Genomic DNA, 19198 nt, shown 5'->3' on the forward strand with positions numbered 1-19198 from the left:
CACCACACAGCTCCATGTACCATGCAGTCATGCAGACAGATGGAGAGAGACATCACAGAGCACTCGCCTGCGTCCTCCATCATAACCGGGAAATACTTACTCCCCCCAACCTTCTGACTTTATTTTTTAAATGAGATGTTATTTAACCCGTGGGTATGAAGGTTCAAGATGAGACAGAGAAGACAGAGAGGCTAAATGTGCTGTCCATACATACACATGCTGCTGTCATGTGGAACCGCCCCAGACAGACCAGGGGCTGAACTGACTGCAGGGTGATGACAAAGACAGACCGGCAGACATGATTTAATGAATGGAGGATGCTAAAGTACATGCGCCTGTTGTTTGGGTTGGTTTACCCAACTCTTACTTAAAGGACATGTTCCTATATGTGCACAGGAAGATTTTTTACTTGCTGTAATCATTCCTGATCTCCAGTCTGTGGGGAAGACCCAACCTATCTAACGAGGGACAAAATCTACAGTCCTCTGTGTGCAAAAATGTAATTTAAAGTTCAACATAAACTAATATGACCCTTCAGCAGTTTGATTTGACAAGTCAAGTGGGTATCTCCCAAAGTTAAATTCTATTTTAGTTCAAATATTCCCTCTTTGTGTGTTTCCCCAGACTGTGCTTCCTTGCTGAGCTGCAGCAGAGGGATAGTTAAACAAAGAGGGGATTTTGTACTAAAAAGAAGATCCACTTCATTTGACTAACTCGAATTAGCTTCATTTTTACACATGAAGAGGATTGTAGGTTTTGTCCCCCATCGCTAACATAAGAATGGTTTTAAAAGGAGATCTCTATATGGCCGGTATGAACAAAAGAAAGGCTTGAACGCTTGAAATGTACATATGTGAGTATTGTTTTAAGACAGCCTTTCCTTTAATGGCCATGCAGATAGATTCTGCTCTGGTTTCAATATATCCATCTTGCAAATTTCTTCTGCCACAAACCTCACTGCAAAATGTTTTCGTTGGAATTACTTTCCAGTAAAGAATTATTCCCTCTGACTGTTGACAGAGGTTTTGCAGATTATCCAGAGTAACCCTGACATTGTTTCTGGAAAGATATCTTGTTGTTGAATTTTTTAAATCTTTCAGAGCAACACATTAAATTCCATTACCCTCCACTGTATTTAATAGGAAGCATATACCTCAAAACTTGCGCAAATGAAACTAAAACTAAGTTAGCGGTATCTGCCATTAAAAGAAGATTCCACGTCATTTTAATGTTTTTTGACACAGAAATGTATGAAAGACATTAGATGAATTCTGTGAGCTGAATAAAAGCCATTCACATAATTGCAGGTACGTGGTATGTACCTTACCCTGCTGAACCATCAAACAAAGCCTCAGGCTGTTACATATTTTGACTCAATCCCCCATCTCTGTGTGTGGCGTTTGAGCATGCCGTTTCTCCGGGGAGCATTGATCCAGCATAATGACTTTTGTGGAAAAAGCTGTTTCCACAATGGACAGCCTTGTCTTGTGCCATACTTGTTATCAGGTTTAGACAACACAGGAGCAGAATATGAACAGCGAGTGGAGTAATCCTTCCCTTCTTCTCCTACAAGGTACATCAGGGTTTGTCTCTGAATCAGGGCAAAAACCCATTATACTGAAATGATATATAAACAAATCAATTTTTCATGTTCATGCATGGTTTCACAAAACTATTCCTCCAGCCTGGAGAAACAGGCACGAAATTAGTTTGGCTGGGTGCAGCCGTTAATACACTGAATGAGTGGAACCATTTTAGAAAGCGATGGTGAAATAATTTTTTTTTTTTATCAATGAAAAGGCAGACAGTTAACTATTCACCCAGGGTTTATCACTTGAGTTTTAATGAATGACTTCCTTTCACTGCAGGTCTCAAGCAAGGTTAAATGGGTATATCCTGCTGACCCTGTTCCCCAGTTCGACCATAAACATGACCCGCTTGCACCACAGCGGAACAGAGTGGACAACCGGAGGAGTAAAAGTTAAAGCTGAAAGTAAAAGAGGTTATTTGGTTCCAGGGAAGCTAAGGTAAAGCAAGCAATTAAAAAAGCATTTATCAAGAGCACATGACAAGAAGCAAACTGGCACGCAAGCAGAAAAATCATCTGGAAACAAAAACAACAGCATTAAGAGCTACTGTCCAGCCCAGGGCATTGTAGTCTGACAAAGACCTCAAAGCTGTGATTCTGGTGAAAAAGCAGAACAAATGGGGATTACAATATTTGAGGAAATAGAGTCTTTCAGTTGACCTACATCCCCCACAGAGAGTCCAAATTATAATCCCAGCATACATGTTCAGCTATTGAATTTTTAGATTCTGTATCAACACCATGAAATTGTGTTAGAAGGCGACTAAATGGGTAAAAAAAAGAAGGAGATTACTGGCAAGAGATATTGAGAGCAGTTAATACACCTGGAGGTTGAAATGTGAGCTGACAGCTAATGATTTCAGTTTATTTAATTGTATTCCAACTTTTAATCCAAACATTTGTATTTACAGTAATTATATTAACACTCTTTGTACAACACCGAGCTGAAGCACATAGAAGAATCCACTTAAAGCTGTGGGCTTAAAAAGAGCCTGAGACACATAAATCATTCTTTACCATTTAGCAGCAACCTCTAAGGTTTTGATTAGACTATTCATTGAACCATCTACTTTAACACTCCAAATCAATTAGATGAAACACTGACTAACACACACACACACACACACACACACACACACACACACACACACACACACACACACACACACACACACACACACACACACACACACACACACACACACACACACACACACACACACACACACACACACACACACATGCACACATCTCAGCTGGTTAAATCGAATAATGATTTAATGCATGGCCATCCACAGGCAAAGTCCAGCGCAATAATTGCACTCACACACAAACACCATCCATTAGTATCTTTAGTGATGGTGGTGTAATAGCTAAAAATATACTTTTTAGTTATCTGAACTCACAAGAAGTGGATTAAACTGTCTTCCATGGTAGTGTAGATTCACAGCTCAGTGTGTGGTTTAGAGTTTTAATCTTTCTTTAGTGTATTTATTGTAAATGACACCATCATATGAGTATGAGAAGATTAAAAAAACAAAAACGAAAGTACAAAATAAAGTCACACTTCCTTCAGTTTTTCTTTCCTACTTTAGGTCAGCAGTAACCACAAGTGGGAGGCAGATTTAGCAATGAGTCTCATGTCAAGTCGAGCTAAAAAAAAATGAAACTGCTGATTTATGACTGCTTGTTTTTGACAATTTAGGATCATAACAGGCTTGAACTTATGAACTTTAATTCATTACTCTCCAAATTTTACATATTTCTTTGTTGCTGTTTTGTTTTAACTTTCACTAAATCATGAAAGTCCAATTGAGATCAAAATATAGGCAACGAGTTACAAACTGTTATGATTATGCCTTTTTAAGTTCTAGTTTTTTCTCAAATTAAAGTATAGAAATAAATATTATTGTTATTATATCATCCTTATTGACTGTTTGTTTGAATATATCCTCTGTGAATGTGTGTATGTGCGTGTGTGTGTGACAGAGAAAAAAAGAGGGGAAAAAAGGGAGTGTGTGTGTGTGTGTGTACGTATGTTTACGAAGCCTCAGGAAATACCAGGACAGACACGCTGACTCTCGAGCACTTCTGGCCCATGTGACTGGAAACACACAGGCCAGATTGTTTGCATGTTTGCTCGGGGGCCGTGATAAGAACATTTGGTTAGAGAGAAATATCAAAGCACAACTCGCATCTGAATCTGGCCTGCCACTGGAGGTGTGGTCCGGTCTAGCTGCTTATCTCTCATTAAACTTTTTGTTTTGAGAGATCAGCCATCCTGCTCATTTGCATGATGACTCTTGCGTTCGTGTCCCGTAGCGATCCATCCAGTACAACCAGCCTCTATTGGCTTCCTGCTCTCATTACATTAGCATAATGCAGATGCAACTACAGTCAGTAACCTTGCTGTTCCTCAGAACTATTTACATCAAATATACACAAAAGCTGTGAGAGCTGCAGTGCCTGAGAATTTTAGTAACCTACTCCCTTCCCTCTTACATATCAATAAATCAATGAATCTATTTAGAGACTGTGCACATATTATCATTCCAAAAAGTAAAAGAAAAACGCATTTACCTCAAACGTACAATACTACCTGAGCCGAAACAGAATCTGCATATTTGACACCATCTTATTAATAATACCATCAACATGTCCAATCCATTAATACTGACCCAAGCTTCCAATGTTGTGTAAGGTCATTGTCATTGTCTTTGAACTTGAATTTATTTTCTCCACTGATTAATGGCACTTTCACACCTGCAGTCTTTTAGTCCGGTTAAATCAAACTCTGATTTGTTTTCCCCCGTGGTGCAGTTCATTTGGACAGGTGTGCAAACAGTAACATACCCGGTTGCGGACCAAAACAACTGCACTGAGACATTTTAGAGGAGGTGGCTGAGGAGGTGGGATAATGATCCGACTACTACTCGGTTTGAGGGAAATGGCTCCCGTAGCCAGGTGAGCTTTGCATATGAGATGCAGATGAGCAAATTTAACTTTTGCTAACAACTAGCCAAAGAATGAATCAATGGTCGAGCCTTGACTAGCCAAACTTAGTACGTTGTATTTGGCCAGTGGACCTTTTTCCTGTGTATACATGTTTGATCTCGCCCTGGACACATCTGACCAATGAGTGAATTTAATGTTCTCATGTGACTTTTGATGCTGGTGCAACTATAGATGAGAAAATGCCCTAAGAAAGGTGTGGTGCCTGAATGAGCACTGCAACAACTCTTCAACAAGTGTGTCTTCTCTTTAGTAAGAGGTTTCTTTGCAGTATTTGAACTTTAAACAGACACAGGAAGTATCTAAATGCTGAAGTGTTTATCAGCTAAATGAATATTGTCTTAGAGTTGCCATCCATAGCAAAGATCAAGGTGACATCAGGTAAAAGAAATGCACCTCTCCCTTTTTCCTAACTAAGGCAAAAACATTGCAATGCATTCAAAGTGCTTTCCGGCTTTGTAAAAGGTCAGCGGAAACCAAACCACTGATCATTATATAAGTCGGCCTTGTCCTCGAGCTGTAGAAGCTAAACAGTGTTGGCAGTGATGTAAATATTGTGAGGAGAGGCTCTAATCTCTGTTTAAAAAGGGTTTTACCTCTTCATTTCCTTGTATAATAAATATTTAAACACATCTCATTACCATAGGTTCATTTCAGTTTAACACGAAATGTTCCAGATTGCAGAGACTAAGATGGAGAGCAGATAAGCATATAAATGTATGAGGCTCCAAGGTAATGAATTTGTGAATAAAGAGAAAAAACCTGAATGCTGTCATAAAAATTCTCACCCCCATCTTTCTCTTTGTGTTCACCTGCCAAGCAGCAAGCTCTCTGACTGGAGTTTTGTTCATTTTCTGCTTTGATAGTCTCACATCACTATTAATCTCACACAAAGATGCCATTATAGGTGTCATTAAACGCGGTGTCCAGCAAAACGTGCGAGCAGCCAGTCTGAATAATTAATTCCTCCCGCTCATGCTGCGGGGACTCTTTTGATCAGAGCTCAACACGCTAACATGCTCTGTTGTGATTGGCTAAAGCAAGGTCAGTGTCTTAAGAGACCCAGCACTAATATCCAGCAGCAATTAGTGGCTGCTGCGCGGGTGTTACACATGTTATTATGTGATAGGGGAGAGAGAGTAACCTCAGGTAGAGGTATAATGGCATATTTTATTTGCTGTGTGCCGTCACCAGGCAAAATACTTTCTTGAGGAGCTCAAAGACCATTGGTTACTTTGTGGTGATCAAGTGGCCGAAAAAGAAAAGAAAATATAAAAAAAGGTTTCAAAAAGAAGCAGGGTTCTGAAAAGAGATACACATACAGTTTTTTTCATCCATATCATTATCCATATTTCATTTAAAAAATCTAAGGCTGCATTCAAACAGATACTTGGTCAAAAAAACAAAGCCTTATTCATTTCAATGAGACCGCTGTGTTAGCATGAAATCTGGCCAAAAACCACAAGGTTGTACAGCAAAAAAGTGCAAATACATGCACGCACACATTTGTGATACAATACCTTGTAACATAAAAAAATTAAGTCTCACAATCCTCAAGATATGGAGGGAGAAAATTATGCTTGCTGTGATAACTTTACAGCTGCACAATCCTGCTGCTTTACGGCACTATTTACTATTAACAGTGCCGCAGTGGTTCACAGACTTTTTTTTTCTCCTGGCAACCCATCGTAAAATATATTTTATTTCTAGTAGCTTTCAGTTTTCAATCTGATTTTAGCTCTGTCGCTCAGATTCAACTGGATTTCACATAATGTGTTGAAAGCTGAAGACATATCAGCATTTGTTTGAGCTTTCTTCACAGTAACAAATATTTCCATCGCTTGCTTTGACAGTTGACTGCTGAGTACCTGGAAAGGGTGTTGTGTTGCTGTGACAACCAGCAATATGGAAGCCACCTCTATACTTATTATATATCAAACTTGTGGATATATTATTCAAACTGGACTGGTTTGAATTTCACCGGAATACACACAGCACAGCACAACAACAGGAAGCCAGTGAGGGATCATTAGTGATGGGGGAGAGTGGGGGTAGGGGTGTAATGTGGATACATGTATTTACACCTCCAGTGAAACTGCACCACATCAGGTTAAAAGAAACCACTAGAGACTGACTAACAGTCCACATACCCTCCAGGGTAGGGATGTCCCGATCCAGCTTTTTGCACTTCCGATCCGATACCGATATTGTAGCTTTTAGCATAGGCCGATACCGATACCGGCCGATCCAAGCATGTATTAAAGATTAAAGATATTTACTTATTTTGTTGTTATACTCATGTTGAAAAGGGTTTTACTCTTAAGAACAACTAGCCAACTTAATTAGGTTAGTTTGAATAATCCACAATGGTTGGTAATGAGAAGCTGACCTGTTTATTCTTAACAGGGTTAAATAAACATAAAATAGACAAAATAATAAATAGTCAATTAACCACACAAACTGAATTGGCATCAGTGCTCTGCTCTTCAACAACTAGAGTGTAAACCAAGGCTTAAAAAGCCATCAGTGCAAACAATATTGTAAACTGTATTAAAAAAGCAAAACACACAAAAAAGCTGAGTAGAAAATAAATAGTGGGATGCTGGACAGGTCGCTAGGTGTGCTGAAAAACGCGGACCGGATTTGGGGGGAAAAGCTGAAAAAAACTGGAATGGATTACCTACATCGGTGCGCTGGGAAACACGGACCGGAGTTTTGAAAACAAACTGGATCGGGAGTCCGGATCGGGATTTTCCCGTGCAGGCCGATCCGATATTGATATGCATTTTCTGCTAATATCGGCGGCCGATCCGATCCAAATATCGGATCGGGACATCCCTACTCCAGGGCAACACTGTGACTAAGGGGAGCGGGATGGGGCGGGAGGATTGGTCATTCCACACTGGTTTGAAAAGGAGGAACAATGCAAAAAGATACACAGTAAAAAGAAAAGACCTCTGTCTCCATCAAAACTCAGAAGCAACAAAGGAGTCAAACAGAAATTCCCTGTGAAACGACTGATAGATGGACACTGAACAAGCTCGGCGTCAACTCCCTATGAGTCAAACCATTGTGAGCCGTACAACACACAAGTCGAGTTCCCAGTGAATCAGAGCAGTCAGCTGCCATCCACCACCTCAAGGCAGAGGGCCAGTCTAGCACAGGACTGCAGACATGTGACCAGCTGTCTCACACAACCACCGTTACTGTACCGCGTCTTGCCGGTCAGGGTTGAGGACAGAGACATTGACAGTGAGATCTCAGTTGGGTTCCTCTACTGGATTCGTTTCAATACATGTTTGTAAGTTTTCTCATTTAACTGAGTTCAGACAGATGATATACTGCTGCCATATAGAATCAGAGCTAGCAGGTGCTTGTAAATCTATAGATGACTGCGACTTGTGATTTACGGTCCGTTTACAGCTGTCAGAAGGGTGCAGTGACATCAATACTGCAGAGGGAGTTTGTCTGAGACCTAGCTGAGGACACCAAAATATCCCTTCATGTCTAACCTCCCCCCCTTCCACTGAGAGCGATACATGACACTACACGTGCAGCTGTCTAAATATTACTTCTCCCTTCTTCTCCTCTTCATCTTGCCATTCCTCTGCTTCTCCCTTGCCTTTTCTGTCCCCACGGGAGCTCGCAGCCGCTGAGCAGGATGAGTTTAGGAGGGACAACTGTTCAAGCGGCGCAACTGGGGATGTCCACATTTGGTGCACCGTTGTCATGTTCACAGTCCGAGGCGGAGCAGTAGAGGGCTGGGAATAACTCACCTTCTGCTGTCCAGCTCTGAGCTATAACCAGCCGCACACCTGTGGTACTAATTATCAAATTATTCCAAATGTAAATAATATTTTCTACAAGGCACCGCAGCAGGCAGTACTGCTTTTTTAGTGAGTAAAAGTCGTCACTAAATCACTGTATGCAATTAGGCTTTTAATGCATTTTATATAAGAAGGCAGACTAAAGTTAATCTCATAAAAGGACAAACAGAGCCATTAAAAGTCCTCTGCTCTTTACTTCATTACTGGCTCAGCTTGCTCTCCTTATGCAAAGAGTCCCCAGGTGCATGAATGTTTCATGGCCACCCTGCTGCCTGCTTCCCTCTTCTCAGATTCAGCCTCTCTCCCTCCTCCCTGAGGAAGCTCAAAGTCTGCTGTCAATTGCACTCAGTTAGACTCTGCTACCGTCATCGTCATAAGCTATTTGGGGGGTGGGGGGCACATAAGACAGCTGTTTTGCCGGTGATGACTCAATCATCCCCTTCAGTGGGATTAGCATCAGTATCATCATCCTCATCATCGCCTTTGATCCCTAAAATTACTAAACAAGTCTGAAATTGATGACTATCAGCCTGTCTGCCACAAATTCCTGAGCTTTCAAAAAGATCTGAATGTACTTCATTGTACAACTCTCAATCATGCTACAGAGCTTGATGAGATAAATTAGTAATATCCACCATACTGTGAACCAAGGAAACTAATTATTTATTGCAGCTTTTTTTTAATGTAACAAGGTGTAGAAAATAACAAAAGACTACCTGATTATGCTAAAAGATGCATCAGTAAATACTAATATACCTGTTTTTCTTCATTCTGCTACTTAATGGCCAAATATAATAAGAGCTATGGATCAGTAGTGATAAGTATTCATATCACTTTACTTAGCACTCAATTATAAGTAAGTCTCCACAGATCAATATCCACCTACCAGCACCTCTAAAGCCTCCTGTTTGTGTATGGATTAAAGAATCAACATATAATAAGCTAAAAGATGTATAAACGCTTTATGAGAATATTAAAACCCTAAAAAGTAACAAGAAACTAGATCTGTCAAATAAATATTGAGAAGTATTAAATAACTTTAAATACCAAAAGTACATTTTTCCCCCACTTGAGTCCTGTTCTACCACTACTGGGGATGTACTTCAGCTCCAGCACGTAGGACCCAGGCTTATATTTGTCCTGCTGCTGTAAATACATGTTCAAACTGGGCCACTTGAATGGCAGTCAGATCAGTTGATGGGCTAATTCAAGGCCCTGCAGCGCTGCCACTATCATCATTTCATCATCATTTCATTAGCTTTATTCAGACATATTACAAATAGAACATTTAGCGGAAGCTGTGTGGACTCAAGTCGAGCTCATTGGGTAATATGGTAATACTCTCCAACAAGAATGTACCGAACGAATGAGACCACAGTGACTGCTCCCACTGACAAAGAAAAATGCAAAAATATTGCAGCATTAGGCAGAAGAAACGGTTTGTTAATGTGGTTTTTAGGGATCTGAATCTTTGGGAATTATCTCTTGCTCAAGTTTCTCTATGCCAGACCATTCACTGGTGTCCTTATTCCACTGAAATACAATATAAAGCAATTGAGATAAATGGCCTGTAGCCTTTTTATTTTAAAAAGTTAACCACATTAATTAATTAATGAACTTATTAATTAATCAATTAATTTGAAAGCATCTACAGTGTCCTGCCTGTATGTCCACTGTGATATTATTTTCATGTCTCCAGCAGTAGAGAGCAGCTTCTCTGTTGTACTGTTAGCTCCAAAAGACATCGCTGTTCAAGACGCAGGCACAGGTGAGGTGAGACAGACTGAGTTATTTTCTTCACCTGAGAGTTGGTTTAAGTTGTATAGTGCTGTGTGTTGGTCAGCCGGTCTCATTTATTACTGTTGGAGCTCCGCTAACGTTAGTCTCTGAGTGAGGCCATAGTAAGTTCACAGTATACTTTCATCTCGCAAAGATAAGTATTTTGTATTTAAATCCAACGCTTGCAACTGCTGAATTTTTTGAGGATGAACTAGATGACTCTAGCATGTGTGCGCTGCAGACTGTCCGGGTGGTGTACAGCCCTCGCAGTGGAATTCTGTTTTTTTTTAAATAAACATCTAGAAAATCCATTTTTGACATTTGTGAATTGATGCAGGATTGTCCACATCCACATCGCAATGCATCTTAGTATTGAGACATTTTCACACCTCTAGCGGTCATATTTCAAGAACCAGCACTGAGCTAGAGTATTTATAAGTCAACAGCATCTCAAGTGTTCTTAAAACATATTACGTTCCAGCTATTAATTTGTTGGCTGGTGAAGTGTAACTTATACAGGCTATTCATCACGAGTAAGAAATTGACAAGTTATCCGTGGATGGCATGTCAAAAGGACACCAGCTTAATTTTGAATCAAAGGGACCAAGTGCTACTAGTTCAATACTCTTGGTTTCTTTTTGCAGTGAGGTCTTTGCTGAACCAGAGCCAAGCAGATAGCTTATACAAAGACACATGAGGTGTAAAGAGGGCTCAGAGATTCAACAGGGTAACAGAATAGTGGCAAAGTTCATCTCGGAGCCAAGTGTTGCTTAATGGCTTCCTCCTGCTATACGTCAACTCAGACCATCAGAGGAGACTGTGTACAACATCTGTACTGAATACACGCACACTTTGTAGCGCCGCAGTCACCCTGTCAATCAAACGTGTTCTGGCACGTCACTGACTATCACAGGCTGTTGCGATCACCTCTGAAAGCATGCGCCTGCACTAGTTTGGGGTGCAAACATGAGCGTGTGTGTCTACATTTGTATGTGTCTATGGGAAAGTGGGGATGATGCCACATCTATTTTTAGTCCAGTACACTGAGTTCTGCCTCTGTGTTATGCTGCTCTGTTCCTAGGACAGGCGGCCGGGTCATCAGCAGCAACAGAGAGCACCGTGATAGCTCCAGCTCTGCTCCCTGACCCGGGCCCTCCAGCGCCTACATCAGTGGGGGAGACTTACAAGATTCCTGGGCGGCAGTTAAGGGAGGCTATCTACAAAAAAAGAGGCGCTTTCTAGATGGATGCCATGTTCATCCACCTCTTTCTCTCTCCGGTGACTAATGGCCTAATAATTCAGCTGTCACCATGGCTCGTTATCTTGTGCTTTCTCATGGGAAGGGCACCACCCGGAAAACATCTCCACCACAGTCTTAGCCTTCAAAAAGATATGCCTGAGATTCCCAAAGTTGTCTTTCTACAAAGGTATTGTGAAGAAAACAAGTTGGGATCAGATAGAAATTCCACGTGAGAGTTAAGAACCGAGGAAAACACCAAAAGATAAGATGGTAGATGGAGTTATGTATGTTATGTTAAGAAAAAGCAAACTGACTCAAGTGCTATCTTGTCATGCCCAGTTACTCACCCGGTACTGTACAGGACAATCACTTTTTCATTATCTGTTACATGTTGGTGATGAGCCTTTGAGTCAATAGCTACTCTGCATCATCTCTGCCATGATGACACAAGCTTCAAGGGCAAAATCCTTGAATGCTTGTTCTGATGGGCTTTTTGTTCTTTTTCAGTTTGTTAGGATGTTATCTTCATATTTTCAATTCATTCCACAGCATTTTTATCATGATCAAGTGCGCGTTATTTAGTTTACTGTTGTAGTTCTGTAATTATTATGCAGTTAAGTGAGTTCATGCCTTTCCCAGAATATTTTTGGACGCCCTCACATAATTAATTTGATCATGTTACATCCAGCTGCGGGTAATAAGTGGAGTGAGAATTTTTGGAGGGCTTATTCTGCAGTGTGTCTGTCATTTTCTGCAGCATGTGGCTGCACTGCACTTAAATTACTGAAGCTTTTGTTTGTGTGGACACAGTGCACCTCTCTCTTAGATTGTAGGGGGGTCAAAATAGTTTGTACCATGCTGGAGACAGCTTACTGTTGGTACTGATGGTTTAGATAACTAAAAAAAAAAAAACTTTCATGGTAGCTGCACTGCAAATATCTCGTCATGTCACATCATGCATGTTTGACTGGTTATCTGCAGGAATAAAATGTACCAGCAGGCAACAAAATGGTCCAGAAATGCAAGGTTGAGTACCTTCCAATCCCTCATTTTATACTTTCAGTTTCCAATTTGTTAACTCGTAATAGAACACAAAAAACATGTATGATAGAAAAAACAATAACACAGCAGGAATGAAACATAAATCACACAACTAAACTTAAAGCATTCTTAGAGAAAGCACCTAGATCACATATAACATCTGCCTTAAGCAAGTTTCATGGCAAAATACATAGATGAACCCTTTAAATAGTATTTTAGCAATCACTTCTTATTTTTTTTAACAAAACTTGGTGATGGAGACCTACAAAATTGCCATTACAAAGATTACAGGGATTATTTTTCCTTTTTAGTCCCTTTCATCTCTCACTATCTTTGGGAACTCTGACATTACAGATAGCCTTTGTATAATTTCTGTTTTCACTCAATAAATACTTTTAATAAATTTACATTCCTGTTGAAATTGTACATAAAGTTAATGACAAATGTTTGCAGTCGGAGCTCATTAATCTACACACTTTTTGGTATGAAATGAACACAACCTGACTCAAGTCAGCCTGTAAAACTGATTTTTCAACCTCTGTCTAATTTCAACAAATGTCACATTTTGAGTGCATGGTTAAAGTATATTCTATGTTACATTTTGTTTTCTGGTTTCTTTCCTTTAAAGCACCTGTTTATACAGTATGTACTTACACTAAACATGACTATCATGCTTATCAGTTTAACAGTTTGTCATTCAGACCTCTGAGTGTTAGGGTTGTATGATAAACTCTCACTGCTCTGCCATGTGCTTGTATAATTAAGTACTTACACTTGACTCAACACCGGTCAGTAGAACAAGGGAGCTATGATTGTGCCTGGGTGTGAAACTGCTGTAAAGCATTCATTTGGCCCTCATCTGTTTTATCAAAATGCCTCTCTGTTATTATACTCAACAGAGAGAGAGGTTCTCTATAAAACCTCATAATAATCCTTCTAATAGGCTTGAATGTTTTGAAACCTGAAGTTAAGTGGCGGGCGCTGCTGTCTTTGTTTGCCTGTGAAGGGGAGGTGGACATGTGTGTAGAGCCAGGGGCTCTGAGGCCAGGCCCTCTATCCTTCCTGTTCAGTTACAGGAGGCCTCACACTTATCAGTTCCAGATCTCACAAGAACAGAGAGAAAGAGAGACCACTGACAGGAAGGGGATTTTTTTTCCTCCCCCCTTTTCCTTTAGCAAGGTTAACAGAATGTCTGCACCCCTCACATTTCACAGAGGAAAGCAATTATTCATTAAGGCTTAAACTGGTGCCACAGAGACAAAGACCAACCTGGCAACCTTCAGCCCATTGAAATAAAACTGGTTGCCGTAACTGCTCAGTGCTGAAACATGAAACTAAGTAAGAGAAAAACCGTGCCAACGATTTTAGCAATCAATTATTTAAGTCATGTATCATCATTGTAAATCTTTGGGTTTTTGGCTGTTGGTCAGGGAAAAAAAGCAATATTTTTAGAATTTTCTTATATTTATTAGTCCAACAAACAGTCAAAAAACTAAGAAATAAATAAATCAAGAAAAAGAATTATTGGTTGTAGCCCACTGTTTCCTCTACAATTGTACAGGCCTGGCGGGCGACCAGGCCAACAAAGCATCTTGCCAGGCCAAAACAAAAATCGTTTCTCTCACTCACTCAAGTGAGTGACTGATTGTGAGTGCAGGTGGCAGAAAAGTGACAGTGAATGCAAGTGGAGCAGAGAAAAATGATAGCAGTAAGTTGTCAATCTGGTAGTAAATGTACGGTACAGACTACGGTGTGTCAGTTAAATGCTGCAGCTTCTCAAGACAAAGTAAAAGGTTCATCTGTTGTTTCCCCAAATGCTGTAAAAATGAAGGGGGTTAGCCCCGAAGTTAGCAACAATGGGTTAGCCTAACCTGGCCAGGCTCACTTAAGGTGGACTGATCTTTATGGTGAACCAGCTATTCTCTATATCCCTCTCTCTCTTTATTCTGTATATCTGCCTGCTGAGCCTCTCGAGTTTTGCTGAGCCACCCCCCTCACCCCCAATCTCTCAGATCAAACTTCTCTATCTTTACTGTTGCTATTTCCTTTGACTGCAGCCTTTTCATCAAAACCAGGAAGCTTCCCCTTCCTTGAAGGCAACCTTGCATCGATAGAGGAAAATTCGGTCATTGAGAGAGAGGGAAAGAACTAACAAAGTACTCATGTCATGTCCCTGTTCATGTCATACACTCCCCACCCCCCCACCCCTTGTTTCACTTGCTCTCTCTGTCTACCTCGCCTGACATTTCCACAATAATCACTTTGGTTTATCCCACTCAGCTGTGTGGTGGGCAGATGTTTGTCAGGGCACCGTATTTCTCAGCATTCACACTGCTATAATCAAGATTAACTCTTATCTAGCGTGTGCGTTTGTTTGTGTGTGTGTGTGTGTGTGTGTGTGTGTGTGCGTGTGTGCGTGCGTGCATGTTGGATGTCCCAATTCCTAATCCATGAAGCCATAGCTGTATTGTATAATACAGTGGACAAACCAATTACATTCCCTTTCCACGACATAATTCTCCCTTTTAGTGGAACGTACACTGAGCTACATATTACGCAAACACAGAGGATGAACTGGTGGCTTGCTGGTGATGAGGATAGTCGTGACCTTCTTTATATGTGTGCGGACTGCACATTGGACCTTGATGTCGGCAAAAGACATAAACAGATACAACATCTCAGCACTTTGTTACTCAGTGCCCCCCAGGAAATCCTGATAAAATCAACATGCTCTGCGAGTTGAGCCGGCGTTGGCCACACACAAACTGCTGCCATCATATGTTTACCAAAGACACTCAGTAACAGCACAGTGAGGGCAGAGCATGTCAGAGCAAACAAAGTTGTAGTCTGTAAATCACTGAGGTGACAGGGGAGGCTGATATCTGTTTCAAGTAACCCACTTTGTTTGGTTTCAGCTGTGACATAATGTCTTTTCCAGAAGTCATTCTTCCCAGGTGAAATTAAGAAGGTCCTTAAGAAACCTGGTGAGTCTCAGGGATAATTACTGTGCAAAAATGAATTTTGCATGCCTTCTGTCTGTATGTTTTTTCACTGCTTGCAGGGCTAATACACGAACTAGAACTCTGGTTAACACACTAACAATCCACCAGTCTTATCACTCTCAGTTGAATACAGCAACACAGCTAATAGAGGTAGTTTCCTCCATTTTTGACTTTTTTGGTTCTGTTCCTTTAAACGTCACACTGTCAAGACAGGCGTATATTCACATGTGAACCCAGAGTGAACCCACTGATTGCAGTGATTTGATTCAAATTAATTGATTTTGCTACAGAATTTGATGCCGTATATATATGCCGTTAGCATACACAGTGGTAAGCTACATGCACATAGCCTAAGTGAGAGCAGCTAAATGTAGCATCACAACTTTATTAAAAAGGGTGTAGGCTAGAGGACAATTAGGCATGTGATTATCTAAAATATATTAGAATGAAGCAATTAATTAATTTGCAAACACCTCAAGCCTGCTGCTAACACCCTGGGTGCTAACTAGCCACGACAACAACTAACTTCAGTTGATTCTTCTACAGCGATACATTTCAGGCAGCACATTTCAAATTTGCATTATATTAAACAAAATTTTTCCCAGACACCTGCTGGGCTCTGTAGGTCCCACCATTATAGAAATAAAGGACTCACCTGTGTTGACTTTAATCCTTGATTCTTCTCCACGAAAGACCCCCCCACCCATTCACAGACCAAGAGGAGAAACACTCCAGTGCCTCACGTCTTCTGCCCCTGAGAGAAATCAGAGAGGGGAAAAAATACATCAATCACCAATCTGCAAACACTGAATTCTAACATTTGTATTTTTTCTCCCATGAAAATCAAGCCCACTCAATGATTTTGCTTCTCCCCTGGGCTTTGAGTGCCTTCCATTTAACGCCAATGGCGCCTTAATGCACAGGCTTACCCGGGCTTATGTACTGGGCCCCGAGCCACCAGGGGCCTCACGAGACATGAGCTTTAAAAAATTTCAAAAAAACACAGTAAACATGATGCAGGAGAGTAAAAGCTAGACGATGAAAAGGACAACAAAAATATCACATGAATCTGATGTGATTCAATTTCGGAAGTTTGGGCACAACGAGGTGAACACATCGGCTCAAACTCTTGAGGAGAAGAAAATTGCACAATACAAATATACAGTAGCTCCACTTTGTTAAAAGTTGTCAACCATGCAGCAAGAAAGACTCGACCACCCTCCCCATAATGTCCAACAAGCATGACATTCTTCGGGCCGTGGATTTTGAAGACACAATCAAGTTTGCAGTGAAGAAGACCAGAAGAAAGCGCTTCTGGTAAGAAAATATTACCTTTTTACACTAATTCTTTGTTTGTGATATTTGCAGGCTTTTAACTGAGAAGACTGATATTCTTGTGTTGCCGCCATGCACACAGGCCTACCTGGCTGATAACCTAGCTAGTTTGTCTTGACTTACTGTTGACTGTCTTTTATTGATGAGTTTCCAGGACCTACAGTAATGTTAAGGTGCCCCTGCTCCGTTTTATACAATTTTTCCCTTCTTCTTCCCTGCACAGATAAGCTCCTTCACGCTCTCGTGCCCATGAAGGGCGAGTCAAAAAAGCAGCCAATACTTCACATGATCAGTATGGTATCATAAACATCCACCACATGAGTAAGTTCGCTGCCATGGCACATACACGGGAGCTCACAATTCACTCTCGATTGACAGATAAGCCTTTTAAGAGAGGCCCTTACTATAGCTTAGCATGCACGTATGACCAAGTTAGTTCCTGAAATGCATAACATTTGTATGTATGAGAGCAACACTTATAATCCATTTAAGTGCTGACTTAATACAATAAACCAAAGCAGAGCACTAAAATGTAACCAATTATAAACTAAACAGAAATGATTTATTTTGCAGTCCTGTTTTATCTATGCTCACCTGAGCAAATAAGTACAGGGACTTAATTTTCCTCAATGAATGAATCATTGTGAGAAGTTATAATTACCAGCATAATAAGCATAGGCTGGATTCTATCATGTGTCATCTTTTCCACAATGCAACTACTTCAGTACTCAAGTGTCTGAACTGAATATGCAGAAACTGAGATCGTTATAACTTTCTTTGCAGCTCCACAAAACTTAAAATGTAAAGAAAAAAAGTCAAATTTCGATATCATTCAGGTCTTCTTGATAGGGTTAGTTAAATCAAAGCCAGTGCTCTCTGAATGAAGGGTTAGTTTTACAATTGAGGTGAAGGAGTATAAACAAACTATTGGTCCTCTTCTTTATGCCTGTGCCGCACTCTATTTTTTAGTCTGTCTTTCCTCAAACTCTCTGCTTGAGCATGAGCACAGCATTAATTTTCATGAAGTCAAAGAAAAAGTTGGAGGGCACCAACAAGCTTTTGTTCCTTAAATGTTGAAATAAAGAATTTCAAGGAGCTGAATGCGATGGTAGAAGAAAAGAAAGAATAAAATGTCTTGGGGGTATTTGGGTTTGCTGAATATGTTTGTGTGAAGTGTGTTTAAGTATGTAACAAATGCCTGTTTTCCCCCACCTCTCCTGCCCTTTTTCCTCTTTACCTTAAAGCCTATAGTTGTATGCTGTTAGGAGTATCACTTCCATCGGGCGTCTTCTTAGTGACACAGCATGGTTGCAATGTTTGTCCCCAACCAGACCATCTCTGCCTTCAGCTCAACTCATGATTTGGTTGACAGGACAAGGCTAAAGCTCCAAATATAAAAATTGTCTAACCACAAGTTGTATTTTCACATTCAGCGGGAGAAGGCGGTCCCTGGTGCCTTACACTTTTTTTTAATCCTCTTTTTTTATCATTGGAGGATTTTTCAGGCAGCATTTCTCCCCTGTTGGAAGTGCCGCTCTCTGAAAAGAGAAAGTGGAGGAGCGCTGGGGGCTCAATGGGTCTGTAGAGAGGAGGAGAAGGAGGGGCCGGTGCTGGGTGCCTCCTTTTTAAAGCCAGATTCTCCCCAGATACCTCTGTGCTATTCATCAACAGCTTTTCCAGGGCTGTGAAAAATCAATGTGCTCTGCACTGCAAACAGTTCATAATGACAGGGGATGGAGGAAAAAAAGCTCAACTGCAACAGAATTGATTTGTTTAAGTACAATAACACGGCTCTGCAGCACAGCAAGGAGGAGGCTCAGGCGCCCAGACAAAGACTGACTGGCAGTATGAAACCACAAGCAGTAATTGATAAACTGCTGGCAAAGTGAAAATCTGAAACACAGAAGCTTGTTATCTAATTAAAAGGAGTTTTTATCTGAATTACCACCTGAAACATGCACTTTGAGGATTTAGAGTCAACAGCAACTAAAGAATTAGAAAAAACATATAGTAAAAGAATATTTTATTATGCAAGGACTTGAAGTTGTGTCAAAGACAAAATACAGAAAAAAATTGCTTTGGAAAAACTGAAATTTATGTCAGAGGCATTTCCTTTTTTCCTGAGGTAGGTAAACTAACTTCACTCAAATTAGACCTAAAACTAATTTATAATTTTCCATTAAAAAAAATCTGAAAAAGGCCAATTGCAAAAAAAAAACAACTTATCTCCAAACAGCTTGTTTTGTCTGACCAACAGTCAAAACTTAATGATAATAATTACAATAATTACAACTTAATTACAATGATATAAAAAATAAACAGCAGCAAATCATTTAAGAAACTGAAATCAGCTGGTAATTGTCATTTGTGCTTG

At 40.4% G+C, this 19198-nt stretch overlaps 1 protein-coding gene across 1 annotated transcript in view; it reads right to left on the reverse strand.

Annotated features, from left to right (window-relative positions):
• LOC134003496 (zinc finger MIZ domain-containing protein 1-like) overlaps positions 1-19198 on the reverse strand; it is a 110450-nt gene that overhangs the window by 64726 nt on the left and 26526 nt on the right. The window contains exon 2 of the mRNA XM_062442718.1: positions 16145-16243. The gene's annotated coding sequence lies outside the window, so the exon portion shown is untranslated. The remainder of the gene's footprint in view (positions 1-16144; positions 16244-19198) is intronic.

Source organism: Scomber scombrus, chromosome 21 (assembly GCF_963691925.1).
Source record: "Scomber scombrus chromosome 21, fScoSco1.1, whole genome shotgun sequence".
Lineage (NCBI taxonomy): Eukaryota > Metazoa > Chordata > Actinopteri > Scombriformes > Scombridae > Scomber > Scomber scombrus.